A 22,417-nucleotide genomic window follows, 5' to 3' on the forward strand; every position below is an offset into this window, starting at 1 on the left:
AGATTAAAACACTGTAAATTTGGATGAACAAAATGTTTTGGTCCTATCCCTTTCATATTATTTAGGACACTGTTATTTTTGACTTGTGACCCTGAAGAAATGCCCAGAAAATTCCAGCAATGCCAAAGAAAACATCAATGAATCAATTATGAGATCACCAAGTATTAAGCATCTTGTTAAACAATATACATCCTCAAGATATAAAATTCTGCTAATTGAGCATTCTTTTAATTGCAAACAAAAGATTTCTAATGGATATACATATAGGAAGAAGTTGTATTAATATTTTAATTGCTGAATTGAGTATGTGATATTTACATGTGAAAATCTGATGAACATTACCTTTTTTATTTCTATGTTATCAGTTGACCCCTTTATCAGTCAAAGCATATAGCCCAGCTCCTTTGGTAATATATTACTTAGTATGGGGGAGCTATAATTCAGATTTACAATGTCATATAATCTGTGTATAGAGTTAAATAAACATTAACTCTCAAATAAACTTGAAAATTGACATAACATAGCATGCATGTTGTTGATGAAGTGGTTCTAGAAATCTATGAATATATTAAATTATCATGAAAAATTTTAGCTTATTATGCCTAAAAACATACCAATTGGCTCTCCTTTCTCATTAACCAGGTGTGAGGTCCATCTTTCTTGAGAATCTTGATGGAAGATGATAATAGAAATGTGAAATATCAGTGATTTTTAAGTTTCTTAGTTTAGGAAGAATCCTATGCAAAGTAACTCTGAATAAGCAGTCATTGAATAATAAAGAATGAGTAATGACATTTAATTCATGATATTTAATTTGTATAGTTTCTTTTACTTTGGATTTAGCCACAGAAACTTTAGAGAATGAAGTTTAAAATTTCGATATGGCTTCTGGTTTATTTCTCTAAAGGTATTTCTCTCTAGAAATATATTTTTTTACCCCCTTAGGGGTAGAATCTGTATCATACCCTTTAGTTTGAAGTGAGCCTCCGGAATGCATTACACAAATGAAAGCCAAGTATTTTAGGAGAGTTAAATTGAACACATATCCACAGACACTCATGGAATGTGAGCTCTTGCAAGATACATTGTGAATGAAGCTCTTTTCATCTTCTAGGATTACAGATTGGATATAAGCATAGGTATGGCTCTAGGATCCCCAGTGAGAGATGTGAAACATCTCCTGAAAAAAGAATGGGGAAAAATCTGAAAAATATAGGAAAATAAAAGCTAGGGAATCATACTTTGGCAATCACTTCTGTTTTCTCTTTTTGTAAGTGGTAATATCATATAAATGGTTTTAGTAATGTGGGAGGAGAAAGGAAGAGAAAGCTAAAAATATTTTGCGATTTTCGAAGAATAGAAGAGTAATGTCCTGAAAAGTTTTGTTTATAGGTTTTTATCTATATTATTTAATTAATTCATTCATTTCTTTATTAATTATGCTATTATTTATTTCATTAAGGCTTATTCATTAAGGGGTTATATCATTCTAAAAAATGAGGTAAAATTGATGTTTTTAAGGAATTTTTATTATATTATTAATAAAATTATTTTCAAATCAAATATTAACTTTAAAAATCCTTAGTATTTATTTTGGTGAGGATGCTATGTTATGTACTAGGGATACAAACAAGTATATGAAAAGTTTCCTTTAAAATTCATTTTTATGACAAGCTGTGACAGATGCTTGGATAAAGTGTTGAGTGAGAATCCAGTGAGTTTATAGAACGTATAGGCAGGGGAGAATTACTAATAACTGGATGAGATACACAAAGGAGGTTTAAAAAAATGAGGAGGCATATTTGGCAAGGGAAATTATATCAGCAAAACCAAAGAACTAGGAGCGAGCTAGTCCTATATTGGCAAATATGAACAGGAAAGTTTGAAAGGTACATGCTGAATCTGGGTAGGATATTTGGAACAGTAGCTGGCCACCACTCCCTAGATGCCTTCACATGATTATGCTATGCAAGTGATGAGTATAGAAGGAATTCAAGTCTGAAAGATCTTTTCGGCTTTGGCTTGGTGGGAAGGCATTCTTAAAAACTAGTAAGGGAATCTCTCTAAGAGGGAGGCAACAAATTTATTTTCTTATTATTTATTGTAAAGATATTCAAGAGATATGTAATATGCCAAACACAGCAAACAAATATAAATAAAACAGCATTTTCTCTTTTTTCAGAAGGTGGCAGTCTATTTAGGGAGCATGGCCACCAGGTCTGGGTAAGAAACCTAACAACAATATTAGAGGAAGAAAACACAACATAAGATGCCTCTATTATCAGTTTGGTTGTTTCTGAGGGTTCACTATCAAGATTTTTAATGAGATAAAATTGTGGATGATACAGTCTTTGGTAAACCACAGCAGGTGGATCAAATCCACCCCATTGCCTACTTTTGTTTGGCTCTTGAGTTAAGAATGGTTTCTACATTTTTAAATGGTTAAAATAATATCAAAATAAGAATAATTTTTTCACAACACAAAAATTACATGGTGGTAGTCAAATTTTAGTGTTAATTAGGCAGTTAATTGGAATATAGCTATGCTCATTTGTTAAATACTTTAGAATTAAAATGATGGACATTAGTATTAGTGATAGATTGTATGACCTGCAAAACCAAAAAACACTTGCCATTGTAAACAATATAGAAATGTTTACTTACTTCTAGTAGACAGTAGTCATTGAGTAGCTAGTTCAGTCCTGAAGTTTCAGAGCTGACTGTGTCCAGACAGGGATTGGGTAAGAACACTGCCTTGCAGGCCTCCATGCAGCTTATACTCAGTGCAATGGAGTGCTCCACCTGGGTCAGAGCTCCAGCTGCTACTCTTTATTGCTGGTTTCTGTTCTTTTCTCACTCTGATAGCCCAGGCTATCCTGGTCCCCTGAAAATGACTTTTACTATACAAAAGAAAAGATAAATTCTAACTTACTTGTTAAAAGTGTTTCCTTATGCACTACAAGTTGAAAGAGAGAGGTGTTTTTCTTTAGTTCTCCTGCATATGCATAGTTCTTTTGTCCCCAGTGTGCCTATTTGGCTGAGTGACAGAGGTGACCCAGTGGGGATGAATGAGCAAAATCCTACCATTCTCTTTCAGAACCACTAATGTCATTCAAATTTCATGTCCTGTTTCTGATTTACATTATCATTCTTAGCACCATTTAAAAAATATGGATAATTTCCCCCATAAATCAGACCTTCTTTACAAGTATTCTATTGTCAGTGGGGATCCCGGCCCCCACCTCGGTTTTACTCATGTACCAGTGGCTGTTACTACATGCACAGCTTGGGCTGCCTTCTTTGGAGGATTCTGGGCCTACAAGTCACTCACCAAATAAACAAATATAGGAGAGCTGAGGTCTCCTAAATGTGTCTCCCTAAGTGACATAAATAAGTTTTCTTTTCAGATTTTTGAAATTTAAAAAAGCAAAAACAAAAACCACATTTCCTTTAAAAATAATAATTAAAAAAATCTTCCTGCTCAAAAACAGAAGAAAATTTAGTGTGATTCTTATAGGAAAGAAAAGAGTAACATGTTTCATGAGGAGACATTTCCTCCAATAAAGGTCAAAGTGACCTATGGCTAGTTTGGCCCTTGCAGTAGAAATTTATTTTGAAAGGACATGATAATAGTAATCCTTTTCTTCCAGAAACAGTTGTGCTGAGCAAATCATAGTCAAGTACTAGCTAAACTAGTATGGCTTGACATTAATAATAAATTCCTGTGACCATCATCATTCATATTTTATATTAAATGTTATCCTGTTAGGTGAGGTATGGGTGAATGGTACAAGATGATGAGTAGTATGTATAGTTGTTCACTAGGAGTGTCTGGTAAAGAACATCTCAACTCTTGAGGTTAGGCCTTTGAAATTATGTGTTTCCATTGCTTGACAGGTATGTGGCCAAAGAAACTTTGATTTCATTATCTTGCCCATTAGTTCTCGTTTGGATTCTGTACATTTTACAATAAGAATTTACTTCCATTCCAGCATTTCTTCCTTGTTACTCACTATTACATTTCAAATCTAAGTGCAGTTTTTACTTAAGGATTTGCCCCTGTGAGGGGAAAATGCTCTTCTTGTAGTTGGAACCATACCATGGCATGCCTCTGCTGAACTGTCAGATCTGAAGGAAAGAGGTTTTTAAAATTTTGCCCCATTTAAGCAGTGTCTGCAAAGTAAGAGAAGAAAGAAGATAAATGCCCTTCTTTTCACTCCCTTGGTGAATCAAACTTGAAAATGTTTCTGATCACTCTAGAAAATGAGGTTTTAGGGGTACTACAGAGAGGCCCTCAACAGTGTCAGCAGTGTGCTAGACACTACTTGGGGCTTTATAGATATTATGTCTCTGCTTACTTAATCCACCTGATGAGGGAGGCACTGTTGCGTTTTATTTACATCTGATGATCAGACTGGTGGGTGACTTGCCCCAAGTTGTATGGCTTTTAGAAATCTGAGCAAGAATGTATCTGCTCCCATAGTCAGCGTGTTTCCATCCCACACAGTCCCTAAATCTTTCTTGGCAGTTTAGCAAAGACGAGTGGTGCACAGCTAGGTCCTCTGTAAAAACTTGAGTTTTAGCACTGACTGCACCCTATACCTATCCTGGAATGGATGTACTGAGGGTCTGTGGACTTCCCAAACCTCAAGCCAAAGGTAGTCCAATCCAGGCTGCTCCTACATCCTGCTTTCTGTAGAGTCCACATCTTAGTAGAGGTAAGGCTCATCATATCTGACACCCACTGGTAACTTGCCTACTTCTTTGCAATTTTCAATCTTTTATTTCATTGTAGATTCACACCTACCCTTCAGTAGAGATGTGGTGGATTTTTTTTCCTGTTTGCCTGATGAGAAAACGAAAGCTTAGAAAAGTTATACGGTTTACTCAGTATAATCCAGCCTCTTAAATCCATCCATCCTCATTATGAAATCTAGACTCATTACACAACTAAGGAAAGTTCCCTAACTTCCTAAGTCTTCAGTGATGGCAATGGTGCAAGGCAGGAGATACTAGAGAAATGAGTTTATAAAAAAAAGTTCATGGTCCACAGCCATCCATGCCCACTTCAAACCCACTAGTAGTTGCTGAGCATTCTCTGTGCTTTGCTATATAACAGGTTCGTAGGAGGCAGTGAATATGAAGATGTGATCTCTATCCTTCAGGATGATACAATGAAAAGAATAAAACCACCCCATGGAATTTAAGTAAGGTAATGTATTTTAAATTTTCATGGAATTTAAGTAAGGTAATATATTTTAAATTTCTGGCTCAGCCCATGAATTTTAGGTATTTAGGCTCCAGTTCCTCTTGGGGATAAATACAAGTTAGTTTTCTCTATCTATAATCTGAGTGCTGGCTCCTTGTTAATTTATAATCATTGATATGACTATTAATCTTTTCCTTGTAAGCTGCTCAGTCACTTGTTCATTGACTTCCCCAACAAGAGCAGGCCTCAAACCCCAGGTTCTATTCATAGCCTTCTTCTTGAATCTCATCGCCTCATCTCTAACAGATTCACAGCTGGAAATAGTGGAACTCTCAAATTAGGCTTGTTAAATATGGTTTAATTACAAAGGATAAATTTACAAAGATGTGGGAAGAATGCAAATGAACCAAAAAAAAAATTCTGTAGTAATTTAAGGCTAGAAACAGCAGAAAAGAAACAATTATTGGGACCTAGAAAGATAGTTGGGTAGATTAGGCTACCTTGATGGAAATGGTTGTATTGGACATGGTCAGCTCCAAATAATTTCAAAATATGTAAGATAGAGGATTAGGTACATTGACCTCATTTGCTTTCCTCTGATCTGCTTCTTGGATCCTAATGGTTGAACCCACAGGAATGCTTAAGTACCATTTGCACAAATCTGCTTCAGTAGAGAGCAGGGAGAAGAAGGGTAATCTGGAGACGGAGTTGGGAGATAACTGGAATGAATCTATTTCCTTTCATACCCTCATTTTGTTTTGATAACCCCATCAGCTACTCACACATGTGAAATTGTTTGTGAAATTTCATTTTGCTTGATTGATTCTGTCTTATAACTTCACTACTTGGATCTGCCTTTGTCCACAAAGAGAGCCTGACTTCAGCCAATCTTACCATATCCTGGGCCTTTTAGCCCTTTCCCACAGCCTACAGTCCTGTGACATACACTCCCATGTCAGTAAGAATGAATTCTCTCTCTGCCTGAGAATTTTCCATGATTACCCCTGCTTTGAAATATATACAAGTAGTTCCTGAGCCTGACTGTGAAGTGCTAGATGGGATGACTATCAGCATTGTAGATAAATATAAATAAAGTCTCTGTTTTCAAATAATTTTTATTCAGAAGAGGGAGATAGTACAATTATGAGCTGTGCTGTTATTAATAATGCTAAATATAGATGCCATTTATCATCTACTTTGTGCAGATAGGATGTATTATTTTTTAATTATTTAAATAACAGTGTGATGTAGCTCATTGCATTTCCATTTTCTACAAGAAAAAATATAACACTGATGAACATGAGCAACTCACCTAACTTCACATCAATTTATGGTAAAAGTGAGATTTCAATTCATGGCCATCTGAGGCCAGCATTTTTCCTCCGATCTCAGTTACTTACCGTCTAGTTCAGTATATAATAAAAAGGCATCAAAAGGCAAACAGGTTTGGTGGTGCAGAGTAAAATATGACATTAAATTTGAGGAGTACAATGAACTAAATGTTTTTGTCCTTACCACTAGATTCATATGTTGAAGCCCAAGCCCCAGTGTGATGGTATTCGAATGGGACCTTTGGTGGGTAATTGAGGTTAGATGAGGTCATGAGGCCAGGACCCCGATTTGATGGGATTAATGACTTTATGAGAAGAGATACCAGAGTGTTTGCTCTCTCTTTTTCTCTGTCATGTGAGGTGATAGTGAGAATGTGGCTACCTGCAATCCAGGAAGAGACTCTCATCAGAGTGCAGCCATGTTGCCACCTTTATCTTAAACTTACAAGCCTCTAGAACTATGAGAAAATAAAATATCTGTTTTATAAGTGACTCAGCCTATGGTATGTTGTTATGGAAGCCAGAGCTGACTAAGATAGATTTTGGTACAGAGAAGTAAAATGCTGCTGTAGCAAATGCCTGAACATGTGGAAGTAGCTTTGGAACTGAGTAATGGGTAGAGGCTAGAAGAATTTTGAGGTTCATGCTACAAATATATACTTTAAGAGTAATTCTAGGGAGGTATATGATGTAAATGTTATTGAGAAAAGGCAGTTCTTATTAGAAAGTGGTAAAGGACGTGTCTGAACCATGTTCTACAGTTTTGTGGAAAGTAGAACTCACAAGCAATGAAAGTGAATATTTAGCTGAAGAGATTTCTAAGCAAAGTGTTGAAGGAGTTGCTTTGATCGTTCTGACTCTTTATACCAAAATGTGAAAGGAGAGCACTGAATTGAAGAAAAATTTGTTAAGCTAAACTTGATGATTTAGAAAATTCTCAGCCTATCCAAATAGCAAAAATAAGAAATCTTGTTCTGAAAAGAACACAAAAACTGGGGCTGAACAATTGCTAGATAAAGAGATCATTAACTTAATTAGCTATCTTAATAGAAGTTAGAGACATTGCGAGTTTGAACTAAAGGGGCCAAGGTAGAATAATGACTGCTGGACTTTTTAGATTCTACTGGATAGGACCAGAGTACTATTGAGCAATGAACATGCACTGCCCTTCAAGGAAAGAAAAGAAGGACCTCAAAAGCAATTAAGACCAGAAGATCAGAGACCCAGAGTGCACAGGCCTGGGGGGCAAGGCTACCTCTGCATTGGTTTTAAAGAGTGAGATGGCTGAACAGCAAAGCCACTTGGGTGGAACCCAAAGTATGAACTTGATGCCTTGGTCATGTAATGATGAGCAAGACTGAGATGGTAACACCCATAGGGAGTCTATATCATAGGTAGGGAAGACAAAAAATAATTAAGTGCACAAGCCAAAACATTAGATCATGTCATATAGTAAGCAGTGTATGGAAAGGGTAAAGCAGGATTGTGGGTAAATAACACAGGTCACGTTGGATGAGAAGAGGAAGAAATTGGTGAGCACGGCTTTAGGAAAGTGTCTATGGGAAAGTGAATGCCATTCTATCTGAAACCATGAATGATGAGGAGACAGTCAATCAAAATGTTGGGGAAAAAAGAAAATGAAGCTGAAGCAATGGCAGGTAGAAAGGCCATGAGGGAGCAACGCTCTTTACAAGTCTGAGAAGGAAATAAGAAGGTAGGAGGGTGTGGCTTTAGTGGGATGAGCATCAGGTAAGGCCCAAAGAAATGGAACCAGAAGGAAGCAGAGGCTCCTTTAGAAAAACAATTGGAACCTATAAAACAAAAGAGAAGACATTTCCTTAGTCTTCAAGAGCACTAACTATGGAAAACCAAGATCCTGCTAAGTTGCTCCTATTGGCTCCTCAGCATACTCCGATGCTCAACTCAGTTATACTGAGTTGGGATAAACTAAAACAAGAAAAGTTGCTTACAACTTAAAGGCCTGGGGTTGCTTCTCCATGCTGGTCAGTTTTACATGCAACATGGTCTTCCAATCTCAAAGAAGAGCAAACCTGTCATGAACGTGCTATTCAAGTTGGTTTCTCTGTCCTTGCTAATTAATTTTTGTTATGAATTAATTAACTTATCCCTCAACTGAAATGTCAGTTTTCTTGTAAAATCTACTCCCATCTCCAGAATTAAATTCAGATTCTAAGCCTCCCATTATCACTTCATATTCTCTTGATTAGAATTACTGTACTAATTATATATATTTTTAATTATAGTTACATGCCTTTATGTTTGTTTCATCTTAATTAAGAAATCTAGGAGTCCTGAGATGTGATGGCTCCTGTAATCATTTTCCCTAATTTCTCCAAAAAGCCTGTCTTGAAACTTCCAGATGGTATGAGCAACAGCATTTGTGCCTATCAGAGAACCTGATAAACTGTACAGTATTTCCCTACTTTCTACTCATTTGAGAGAACTGAACACAGCATTTGAATCTTATTCAAATTTATCGCCCTGACTGAATTTCTTACACCAATGAAAATGCTCAATAGATAGATAGATAGATAGATAATAGATAGATAATAGATAGATAGATAGATAGATAGATAGATAGATAGAGGTTAGGGGTTTAATAAAACTTTATTGACTGAATTTAGTTTAAAAATTCAGTTAAAGTCAAATATAATTTTTAAATGTACAGTTTGTTTAAAAGAAATGTATTAGGTCCTAAAAGTTATAAGTTATCAGCATTCTCTTACTATCTAGAATAGGTCATTGTGGAAAATTATAATACCCTTTCTCCAAAAGCCTTTAAAAATAAGAATATTATTAGGGTTTAATACCACCAGTAAAATGAGAAGTAGCTTGAATACAGGAAAGTATTGCTTAGATTTCAATCTGAATGTCAACTTTTTTTAATTAAAATAAACTTGGCAGTGCTAAATTGTCTATTATTATTATATCACATAAACATAATTTACTATGTATTATCTACATTTCAAAATAGTTACTCAAAATTTTGTTAATAAAATGCATTCTCTACATTGGTAATATTATGAAAGTATTATAACTTGTATTTTTGTTCAATGAAATAACTTTACAGACAAATCACATTAAATATTAGTATTTATAATATCGACAAATTATTTGGTTATTCAATTATACAAAATAAAATTACTATAGGCCTGTAATTAAAGAATTTCTGGTTTATGTTAAAATATCAAAATAATTTTCCATTTGAAATGATCTATTAGAATTGGAGAATGTAGCTAAGTGTTGAAGACAGGTGAAGAAAGAAACACTTCACACTGATAGCTGTGATAAATTTGCCCAAGTATAACAACATTATAGCAGGTGAAAGTGGGTGCATATGTATCATTACCATGAAATATGGTGGGGGACTGGATATATGTCTTTGTTTGCCTCGGCATTATTCTTTATGTAATGATAACTGTTATCCTCTCTCTGTCTCCTTATTTTAAATCATCGAAAGTAGTTATTTTTGATGTTGTCAAAGGACAGAATATGTGTTTGCTTCAAATCACATTTGTCCTCAGAGCATTTCTCATTTGTCCTTTTGGCCACTTTATACTTGCAAATTCTTTCATGAAAGAAGTAAGAGAAACCAGATTGGAACCCCAGATGACAGAACTGTACACTGCTTAAAAGAGATGCCATTTGGTATTGGTACTGTCAGCATTTGTCAACTTCTCTTCTTTCTTCATTCTGTATTTTCTCTTGAAAGATTATTAATATGTAACTGTAAACCTGTTTCTATTCTTTAAGATTTCCAGCTCATAATCAGTGATAAAGATGTTTATGTTTTCTCTTCATAAGATTAAAATATTTTCTTCACCTTCATTTATAGCAAATACATTTCAGACTCAATAGAAAAGACTTCTCATATCTTCTCACAGCTCAGAAAAGCCACATAGAAAACACTGATCCATAATATAATGTAGCTTAGATAATGGAATATGAATCATATTTTTGTACCAAGTAGAAAGAGATTTGACATTTTGAGATGGAATCCTCAAATCCGATGCTAAAGAAACTTACTGTAAAAATAAATATGTTTATTTAATCACTTATAGTATTGGAGTATGCTTGCACATTAAAAATATAATAGTCAAGAAAGCTAAAATTTAGCCAGACATGGTATGGGAGCTCATACTTGGCATAAGGTATTATGGTAATGTGGGATTTAACTTTTTTTTTTTTTTTAACTTTCAAAATGCTCTGTCTCTATTATTGCCCTTTTCCCATGAAATTTTCAAATGAAATTCCATTTCCTTCTTCCAACAGTCCCTTCCAAGACTTTGGTGTTATGCCTACACTTAGAACGTTACCTACCTGGAGAAGTAATCACTGAAACCAAACCACCCTAATAAGAGCATATCTTACATTTCAGGCTCCATTTGGTTATCTACAACAGGTCAGAACTTTGATTTTTAACAAGTAATAAAGTTAAATTTTCTGTATAAGAACGTGACCACAAATTTTAGGATATAAAGAAGCCATGATATTATGTCTTATTTGGGATTGGGTTGGGAGAGACCACATAGCTGGATTTTAGCAACATATCTGCCCTTGAGTTTCTTAGCAACCCTAATTAGGTAACTGAAAAATCTGTGCTGTTTTCTTTAAACATTATATAAAAGGCTTCTGCTAGATATATAACATTCTTTCCAGTTGTAGGTTCAAAACTGTGAAAACAATCTAAGAATTTTGCTTACCTGATCAAGGTATCACCAAAAATCCTGCTGATATCAGACAGCCAGTAGTGTTTATTTTGAAAATTTCCCAGTGGAATGGAAGAATGTTAACAAGTGTTGAGAGTATAATACTTTTTGTATAAGGGATCTTTCATAGATGCAGCTGAGGTAAAGAGGCACTTTTGCAAAACACATTATCATTTAAATTATTTTCCATTCCTACATCAAAATCACCCATTAAAAAAAAGTTCCAACAAATCAAAAAATTCAGGAGAAAGGAGGTAATTGTGAGAATGGTTTCTGATATATTTTTTTGATTTGTACATGTGTATGGCTGTGCTATGCTTATGATTGAATAGTTTGCAGATTGCTTTTTTTAATAGCTTGAATATGTTTGTAAAACAATAACAAAAACCCCTAAATTTTCTTAGGTGCTTTCACTGCTCAAAAAACATATATTTTCAAACCTTACTTTTATGATCAGGCAATTGTTCATAATAAATATTGTAAAACATATTCTACACACTTATATTTGCTTCACTGATGATGTTTATCAATTGAATTCCTAGAAAAATTTTTAAAGAACTAGATCCCTACTTCTTTTTTCTTCTACAAAGTCAACAAAATGTATCTTTAAAATGACTCATTTGGATCAAGGGTCTGGTCAAATTTAAACAAACGAGTGAAAATAAGGGTGATTAGGCTGAATAATTATCTCTGTTGTCTTACCATTTTGCTGTATTAGAGTTATCACTGGACTGATCACTAATTCGTGACAACAATTAATTTTAAAACTTAATGCTGTATCAAATTTCTGGTTCCACAATGCTTGGAGTTTTGAAATCCAATAGTTATCTCTATAATTAATTCATGTTGATGGATTTTTTAAAAAAAATCCCAGATTAGCAGAAACTGAGGATTAGAACGATGGCAGTAAAACTATAGATGGTGCTTCATGCCTTCGAAGAGGCAATGGGACATTATAAGGTATTTGAACTTTCATGTTTATGTCTTTACGGAACTTGAATAGTATTTAAAAGATCGAATGAAACAAACTCTGTTTATTCAGAAAAATAATAATAATGCTTGAAGATAGTCCCACTATTTTGAGAAATAGATGAAAATTTATCTGTGAGATGCCTTTGACATAGGTTAGAAAAAAGCAAGAGATTCCTGCTGAGAGAAAAGTCACTGCTGAGATGGACTGAAGAAGCCAATGTTATGTTAAAATAAGATTGCCTATGAGTGCAGCCTTCCAGGAGAGAACAATGACTGCCCAAGACTGAGAGGAAACCTCAACTTTCGGGGCACACACAGAATGACTCAAAATAGTATTGTGTCAAATATTCCCACCAAGCTTTGTTGAATTAGATTTTTTAGTTATTATCACTTATTCATTATGCAATTTTGTTCAATTAAAAGAGTGAAATAAGAAAACAAAATAAAACATAAAATAAACATAAACAATGTTGCATCTACTCATCCAATTAATATATTTAGTTGAATATATAACTATAATTAACCTGTGAATCTCCTTTTATTGCCAAGAGATACAGTCACAAGTTTTTTATTTTAAAATTAGCTGGTCTGAGACTCAGAATACCCTCTGCAAGGATGCTTTGAACTTTCCAATCCTTTTGCAGTTAAGCAGGCTCACGTGATTGGTTCTGTTGGTGTGGAAATGACCTTCGTTAGTTCAGGCTGAAGAACTTGAAAGTTACGATCCTCTAACATTCTTTCTCACCATGGACCTTGAGGATGTCATCACTTCTAGGCAGTGCAGTCAAGATATGGTAGGACCTCATTAGAGAAGAAACTGAGTGACTAGTGGAGTCAAGCCTCCCACACCTATGCCACCTCCACACTGAATTACAATGGACAAGAAACCTAAAAATAAATAAATCTGTATTGTGTTAAGGGATATTTGGTTTGACTGTTTCAAGCTTAGGCTATCTTAATTCACACAAGTAATTCCACATGCAGAGCCCAATAGCTCTCAGGAATGACCCATTCACTGTCAGTGACCACTTTCAGTAAAAGATGAATACCCATTCTCTGGCTGACTCAGAGGAAGGCAGAAGAACCTTACTACCATAAATAGGTGAGGAAATGAGGAAGATAAGGTCTAGATGACCTATGAACAAAGAAGCTAAGAAGGCGGAAAGACTGTCTTTTGATAAAGGGAGCCAGAGAGTAAATACAGTAGTCAGAAACCACATCTAAAATCTAAGTTGGTCGAGCCAGCTCGCATGTATAAGGCCTTTGATCCGGAGTAGGTCACACTACCTGGAAGTCTCAGCCAGAGACAATGATCTTATTTAGATTACATCCAAGACCACTTAAGAAGGATACTGCCATGATGCCTACTCATGAATGGCCAGCCCAGATGGCAGATGGACTTCAGTCACAGCCAGGAGAGCAACACTCCCTGTGAAAGCTGAAAAGATGTGAACATGAGGTCATGATCCTTCTCAAGTGCTCTCAGATCTAGAAGTTTCCTTTCCATTTTAAAATCAATTATTAGATTCATTAATATGGGGGAAATATACAAAAGGTATACTATAGGCACTATTCCCTGTTTTTTAAAAAAACTTTAAGAAATTAGAACAGCTTAATAGTGTTTCATTATATTTATGTAATAATTTTGGGAGTCTATTTATTCACAATTTAATAGTTTCCAGGTTTCTGTTATTACGATGCTATAATGAACATCTCATATTTACATTGGTGATATTACATAAAGTGAATTTGAAAAACACGTTCCTGGCTGATGAGTAAAGTACATGTGCATTTATTTTAAAAAGCATTGTCAAACTGGTCTTCAGAAATTTTGCACCAATTTATATTTCCATCAACTTTTAGGAGAGGCTTGTCTTCCCACACACTTCCTGGTACTGGGTATCATTAAGCTTTTTTTTATTATGATTATTTTTCCAATAGGAGAAAAATTCTTATACTATTGTTTTCTGATTTGCATTCCTTTAGTGGCTCTTTTCATATGCTTATTGGCCATCATTCTATAAATGACAAACTATTTACATCTTTGGCCCATATTTTATCTTGGGTTGTTCATTTTTTCTTATTGATTTATATGTTATATTAAGATAATAAAATTATCTTTTATTCTTTCACTGTGTTGTGATTACAGTTTCCCACTTCGTCTTTAGTCATGAATTTGTTTATATCGTTTTGTGCTATGAGAAATATTTGACAGGACTACATCAAACTAAAAAGCTACTGCACAGCAAAAGAAACTTTCAGCAAGGTAAAGAGACAAACATCCAAATGGGAAAATATATTTGCAAGCAATGCCTCTGACAAGGGCTTAATATCCAAAATACATAAGAACTCATACAACTCAATAACAGCAACAAAAAAATGATCCAATCAAAAAATGGGCAGAGGACCTGAACATACATGTTTCCTAAGAAGACACACAAATGTCAAACAAACATATGAAAGGATGCTCAACATTGTTAGCTATTAGGGAAATGCAAATCAAAACCACAATGAGATATCATCTCACACCTGTTAGAATAGCTATAATCAACAAGACAAGTAATAACAAATGTTGGAGAGGATGCGAAGAGAAAGAAACCCTCATACACTGCTGATGGGACTGCAAATTGGTACAGCCAGTATGGAAAAATAGTATGGAGGTTTCTCAAAAAACTAAGAATTGATCTATCACATGATCCAGCAACCCCTCTACTGGGTATTTATTCCAAAGACTTGAAAACATATATCCAAAAAGATATTTGCACACCGATGTTCATAGCAACATTACTCACAGTGGCCAGGACATGGAAGCAACCTAAGTATCCTATGACAGATGACTAGATAAGGAAGCTGTGGTACATATATACAAAAGAATATTACTCAGCCATAAGAAGAGATGAAATACTGCCATTTGCTACAACATGGGTGGACCTTGCGATAATCATGCTAAGTGAAATAAGCCAGACAGAAAAAGGTGAAAACCACATGATGTCACTTATATGTGGGATATAAACCTAAAAGCAACAAACATGATAAACAAACAGAGACTATGGACATGAACAATAAACTAGTGGTTACCAGAGGGTAGGGGAGAAGGGGCAAGGGGGAGGTAGATGGGCTAAAAGGGGTCAAATATGTGGTGAGAAAAGAAATCTAACTATGGGTGGTGAACACACAATACATACACACACACACACACACACATGCATACACACTGTTGAATTGTATATTTGAAACTTACTGGATTTTATTTACCAATGTCACCATAATAAAAATAAATAAATAAATAAGAAATTTAATAAATATTTGGTAGGTAATTTAGAGTTACCTGTCATATCCTCTAGGTTTGAATTATAATTCTTCTGTTTTACTAGCTTTATGATCTTGAGCAAGTTATTTAACCTCTTTGTCTCAGTTTTTTTCACCTTTAAAATCGGTAAAGTAAGAGAGTCGATTTATAGAGTATGATGAGAATAGATAAGTTTATACATATACAACTATATTATTATATATAAATTATAGCAATTGTATATTAGCTCTCATTTTATTCTTCTGTGGTCAAATTTATCCATTGTTTCCTTTATGGATTCTAGGTTACAAATCCTGCTTGAAAATTAGGGATTCTTAAGATATAAATCCCAAATATTTTGAAAAGCAAGTAATGGGATCAAGTAACTATTCTCAGATGTATTTGGTCCTGGATTTTACCAAAGCTAATTAATTAAAAGACTGATTGCATGCTTGGGGATTTAAGATTTCCCAGCAACTTGCAATGTTTCAGACTCTATACGCATTATTAAAAAAAGTTAGAAGTGCATATCCCAGGGATTTTTTTTTTTTTCCGAGGCTTATATTTTCTAAACTTGGCCTGAAATTATAAGAGGCCCTTTTGCCCATGAAGTTCTTCCCATGATCGGCTGGCAAAACTAGGTGTAAACATACTAGTCCTTCTTGGAGTGGACCTTATTATATTTCTTCTAAAGGGACACATACTGCCCAGACACGCCCTTTATCTTTCCCACACATTCACCACTGGAAAGTCAAAGCTGTCTCATGCAGTTTGGATGTTTTGTGTAAGATACACAATAAAAGAAATAGTTTGGATAATAATGCTGAGAGTTCCTAGGAAAGGAAGTGCCTGAGTTGTGGATGGAGTTCAAAACACATTTGGCAAGGAACAGAACTAGAAGTTCCAGGGTCCAGAGAGGATGAATGTATTAAAAACAAGGAGAATTTCCTGATTTACACTTTTATATCCAAATTATTATTGGTTCAAGAAAAGACAAGACCGAATGCACAGACAGTCCTTACTTAACAATGGTTCATCTTTTTATTTTTCTACTTTACTTTGGTGTGAAAGCCATATATATTCAGTAAAAACCTTACTTCCAGTTTTCAATTTTGATATTTTCCTGGGCTAGCAATATGCAATATGATACTCTCTTGCCATGCTGGATAGCGGCAGCAAGATGATTTTGCCCAACTATAGGTTGTTAGTGTTCTGAGCATGTTTAAGGTTGGCTAGGCCAAGCTATAATATTTGGTAGATTAGGTTTATTAAATGAATTTTTGACTTAGAATATTTTCAATTTATGATGGGTTTATTGGGATATAACCTCATTGTAAGTTGAGAAACATTTGCAATAGGAAATCAAATCTCTCTAAGCCACATGCCCTATAGCTGTTATTCTCAACCTTTGAAATAGTGCAGTTAGAAAGTACTCCTTGGATAAAAAAATGGAGAGCCAGTCTTTAGATGAAGTCCCAGTACTTTCAAAAACTGATTTAGCAAACATTTATTAAGCATGTACTTTGTCTGTGGCTCTATACTAGTAAGCTCTGTTACTTACCTACACATAGATTTAAATAGTTATATTAAATAAGTTAATAAGTTAAAACCTGGTGCACATAGTAGGTGCTCATTAAATGTCAAGCAGATATCTTTGACAACATCTGCAATAAAATATAAATAATATATTTTAAAGTATTTAGTATTGAGCTGGCCTGCACTGTATGTCATACGCATGTAGATTCACTATTGATCCTACTGAATATTAATGGATTGTCAACCTTCTATATGGTAAAACTTTTAAAGATGACAATAAACCTTTAAATACAAAATGCTCTCTCTTGTAGTGTGACAAAGTACTTAAAAGTTTTAGCAAATTTTTATTCTGAACTCACTTTCACCTTAGATATCACAGCCTTGAGAAGACAAGAAGAAAAGGGCTTGATAAGAAAGTTGGAAAATGAAATTCTGTGGGATAAAGGCAAATGAAAAATAACTAATATTTTAAAAATAACTTACCCAGGTACTTATTGTAGATTTGCATATTTAACTCTCATTAAATCTTATAAAATGGGTAGTATCTCCATTTTTCACACAGGAAAAAAACAACAAAAAGAAGCACAAAGAAAATAGCAATATTATTTATAGTGAGAAAACCTGGTTATGGATGGTGAAAATGAACAAGATGTTTTCTGCCTTTAGAATGTGGTGATATAGAAGAGTTTATTCATTGTGGAATCAGGACTTCCTAGAAGCATGCCATGCACAAAAATAATTGATAAGAAAAAGGTCAATGATGAAAGAAGAAATAAGGCAAAAAAGATACCAGAAAAAGAAAAGAATAGTAAAAAGAAGACAATTATGTTAGAGGCTAAGGGACTGGGATTCAGGCAATTGACTACAACTTGATGATTAAGAATTTTTGAATACAAGAAGGGTAGCTGAAGTTACTCTTTCCAAAATAAACCGAGGTTTGGCAAAGCTGTTTTACTGCTAAATTTGGCTTTGGATTCACCATGGTTTACAACACATTGAGCAGGTTTTCAAGAGATTTTCTGGAGGAATGGAGGAGGCTCAGCAGGATGTCTGTGGTGCTATGAGATGGATGGGGATGATGAGGTAAGCAGTGGCTGCAGATCTCCATCTGTGAAGAGATTGAGGAAACTATGGCTATATTTCACCCTGAAGACTGCAGCAAACTGAAGGAAAGGAGGTCAGGATAAGGACAGAGGCAGATTTGACCAGCAAAAGTTTAGAGATCTGAAATATTATGCCCATACCCAAACCTAGTTGTGAATGTTCACAGCAGCTTTATTCAGAATCCTCAAATACTGGAAGCAATCAAGATATCTTTCAATTGGTGAATGGATAAACAAGTTGTGCTATATCCGTAAAATAAAATGATGTCAGGAATAAAAAGAAATCAGCTGTTAAGTGAAAAAAGGACATGGATGAATCTTAAATGCACATGCTAAGTGAAAGAAGCAGGTATGAAAAAGCTATGTACTCTGTGATTCCAATTATATGACTTTCTAGAAAAGTCGAAACTATAGAAATGGTTGTAAAGGCAAAACTCTAGTGGTTGCCAGGAATTGGAGGAGAGAAGAGTAGGGCTGATTAGGTAAAACACAGGGGAATGTTCAGAGTGGTGTTCTGTATGATACCGTAAATATACAACGTATGTGTTTGTCAAAATCAATAGAACTTTATAGTAAAAAAAATTAATCTTAAATGAACCTTAATGTATGCAAACTAAAAATAATGTAAAAGATATGAAGATCCTGGGATAGAATCCAGAATATGACAAAATAATCTAACTGTATTACAAATATATAAAAAGCTTCACTGAATGGAGTAGGAGGGAAAGGTCCTCACCCAAGTAATTTTAGATATGAGTGGAGTTTTAAGTCTAAAGATAAATAAAACTGTACATAAGCATTGTACTCTAGTTGATAAAGTTGTTTCCCCATGGGATTATTGGTTAATAATTCAGGTACTGCTAGACATATCTATTCAAATTGAACATTTAAGGTGGGTAGTTGGAGCCAGTTTCTCTACTGTTGGAATAAGAGGCTAGAAATAAGCAGAAAAAAAAAAAAATAAAAGAAAAAATAAAGGAGGCTAGAATGATCCATGATCCATGTGGTAGTGAATTTCAATTGAGTCAATATGACAAAAATAAGTATAGATATGAGTATATACTCTGGTTAGTGTGCACATATGTATGTCCTTGTTCCATCAGCTGAAATGGTAAAAAGGTGACAACACCCTAGGAGCAATGAGCACAGTTGGTACTCAGATGTTAGTTTCTAATACCATTCTTCAATAAACTGGAACCAGGTGTCCTTAGAGATATGACTGATTCTAGAATTATGCAGGAAGAATATTGGATGGAACAACTTCTGATGCCAGAAAAAAAGGTACTATTCAAAATACAATTACAATGAGGGGTGTGCCAAAGGGACACAGGAGCCAACAAAAGGAGCTTCCGGTGGTCGAGTTTGCAACAATCTAAGCGAGAAAACAAAGTATTGCTGGATTATAACTCAAAATACAGAATAAATTTCTAAGTCCAAACTAATTGTAAAACCATCAAATAAGTAAATAAATGAGGGAAAAGAAGGAAATCTCTCATAAAGAATTCTAAATGGTTTATGTACACGTTTTGCTCCCGAGGTGGTGGAGCATAGCTCTTCACTATTTGAGCATGGGCTACACATAGTGACTTTCTTCAAAAATATACAGTATGAAAGTAAACTTACAGAGGAGAAAACTGACAAGTATCCCCTTAACCAAGTAATCAAGGTTAACATCAATAGCAATGAGTCATGTAATAGTATGTATCCTTGATATAATGTCATGATAATGGCACCTTCTGTAGCCTTCTGTTCCCCTTCCCTCACAAAATGATCCTGACAGAGAGACATTATATAAAATATTTTATTAGTGCTCCTCAAAACCCTTATGGTCATCAAAAGCAAAGTCTGAGAAACCGTCCTAGCTAAAAGGAGCCTAAAGAATCTTCATTACTAACTATAATATGTTATCTTGCATGGGATCCTGGAACGAAGCAAGGAATTTGAGTGGAAACTAAGAAAATCTGAATAAAGCATGAACTTTAGTTAATAATAAATCAAGATTAATTAATTATAGCAGATAGATGATACTGATATAGAATCTTAATGTGCCAGAGGCTAGGTGTGGGGTACATGGAGACTTTCAAAGTTATCATGGCAGTTTTCCTATAGATCAATTTTTCTATAGTTTTGAGGTAAAAAATTTATGTATTTTAAGCCAGAAAATAAAACCTTCAGGTAAAACTTGTGCATGTGTTATAGTATTTTGAAATTAATCCCTCACTAATGTCTATGAGATCTTCATAAAGCCCAATGAAGAACTTCCTAATTCAAAGATTTATTTTATGAAAAATATAGTAAGTAAAAAAAAGAGAGAAAGAGATGTGAGCAATATTTCAGCTTCATGGAGTTCTTCTACATTAGAGAAGGACAATTCATAACCACAAATTACTGTCCTTTAAAATACAAAGTTTGTACATACATGTACATATTTGCTCAGCACAAGAGAGAATATTAATATGACATTTGTTTCCAAATTCCATCTTCAGTTTTTAGGATTTACATGACTTTCTCAGTTTTTCTCCTTGAAGAGGTTCTTTGCAGAATACAGCCAATGTTTTTCAAGTTTAGCAAAGAATGATACTTCTTTTTTTTTTTCTAGGAAAAGTGAACATTTGCAAAAGTACAGCTATATGAATTAGCACTGTTTTAGAGAAACTCCCCAAATACGGCATGATGCAGAGATAGTAAATTCAACAATAAAAGATAGCCAGCTCTAAATGACATTAAGTATTTTTAGTGTGGACTTCCAGCTACCTTCTTCCTCACTATTAGCAGATAAACTTGCTTTCTTCACAGAGAAAAGAGTTTATTTGACAATAATTTTTGAATTCATTTTTTACTACATGATGTTGTACAGATTAATAAGTTAATATATGTAAAGCAAATAGAAATAGCACTGAAAAACTATTATCTTTACTCATAATTATTATATAAGTATTAGTATATGAAGTAGATATGCATACATTAATTATGTACATACTATCTATATATCTATCCATCTATCTGTATAACTTTATATCTATCCATGTATCTATATATCTCTATATTTATATATAGGTATATATATATATCTAGATATGTAGGTACAAATTAGGCTCATATACCTTCCAACAGGTACCTCAAATTCAATGTCTAAAAATAAAACTGTCTTGTTTACCTCCAACTCTACTTCTTTAACTGAGGTCTTTAACTCAGTGAATGATGCTATAATTTCAAAATTCAGAAGCCTACGAAGCATCAGTTTTGTTCATTTTACTTTCTTTCTATGTCCTTATTTGATGACTGCTAAGAATCCCTACTGTTACTGCTTTGACTCATCACCTATGGACTGATTCACAGTTCTGCTTCTAGTTCTCTCATATCCATCTTTTCTATGAACTATAGACAATGTGACACCTCTAAAACATGCATTATCACTATGTTGTTTTTCTTTTCTTCATGATCAGGCTCCAGGCCAGCCTCTCTAGTCTCACCTCCTTTTATTCTTCACTGTATACCTTGTTCTTAAACCAATCTGAGTTATTTTAATTTTCTAAGTGTCCTATGCTCTTACCGTGTACATTCCCTGTCCTAGAATGTTATGTCACTTCCCCTTGTTTATGGTTAGGTTCAAAATTCATCTCTAGTACCACTTCTTCTCAGAATCTCTCCTAATACCCCTAAACTGGGATCATATGGTCCCTCTATTCTTTCATAGCCCAATTAGTTTATACGAATCATAGTACTAATCAAAACTTTTTTAAAATTAAACTATAGTTGACATATACTATTATATTAGTAAAAAATAGTAATTCCACATTTATATAACTTACAATATGATCACCATAGTAAGTTTGTCGCCATAAAAAGTTACTGCAATATTATTGACTAGGTTCCTTATGCTCTAGGTTATCTCTTTGTGACTTATTTATTTTATAACTAGAAGTTTGTACCTGTTACTCCCCTTTGCCCTATCTATCCACATTGTAAGTGACAAGATTCTTTTTTTATGGCTGGGTAATATTTCATTCTATGTGTATATAAACCACATCTTCTTTATCCATGCATCAATCAATGAACACCGAGGTTACTTTCATATCTTGGCTAATGTAGGTAATACTTCAATAAACATAGGGGTACATATATCTTTTCAAATTAATGTTTTTATTTCTTCAGATAAACACCAAGAAGTGGAATCACTGGGTCATATGTTAGTTCTATTTTTACTATTTTGAGGAAACTCCATATTGTTTTCCATAGTGGCTGCA

At 34.3% G+C, this 22,417-nt stretch overlaps 1 long non-coding RNA gene across 3 annotated transcripts in view; it reads right to left on the reverse strand.

The window, feature by feature from the left end:
* The window catches only part of LOC107515625, a 108,001-nt gene that overhangs the window by 19,138 nt on the left and 66,446 nt on the right, over positions 1-22,417 (reverse strand). The gene's annotated exons all lie outside the window — the stretch shown is intronic.

The sequence above is a fragment of the Rousettus aegyptiacus genome, unplaced genomic scaffold (genome assembly GCF_014176215.1).
Source record: "Rousettus aegyptiacus isolate mRouAeg1 unplaced genomic scaffold, mRouAeg1.p scaffold_m13_p_2, whole genome shotgun sequence".
In the NCBI taxonomy this organism is placed as follows: domain Eukaryota; kingdom Metazoa; phylum Chordata; class Mammalia; order Chiroptera; family Pteropodidae; genus Rousettus; species Rousettus aegyptiacus.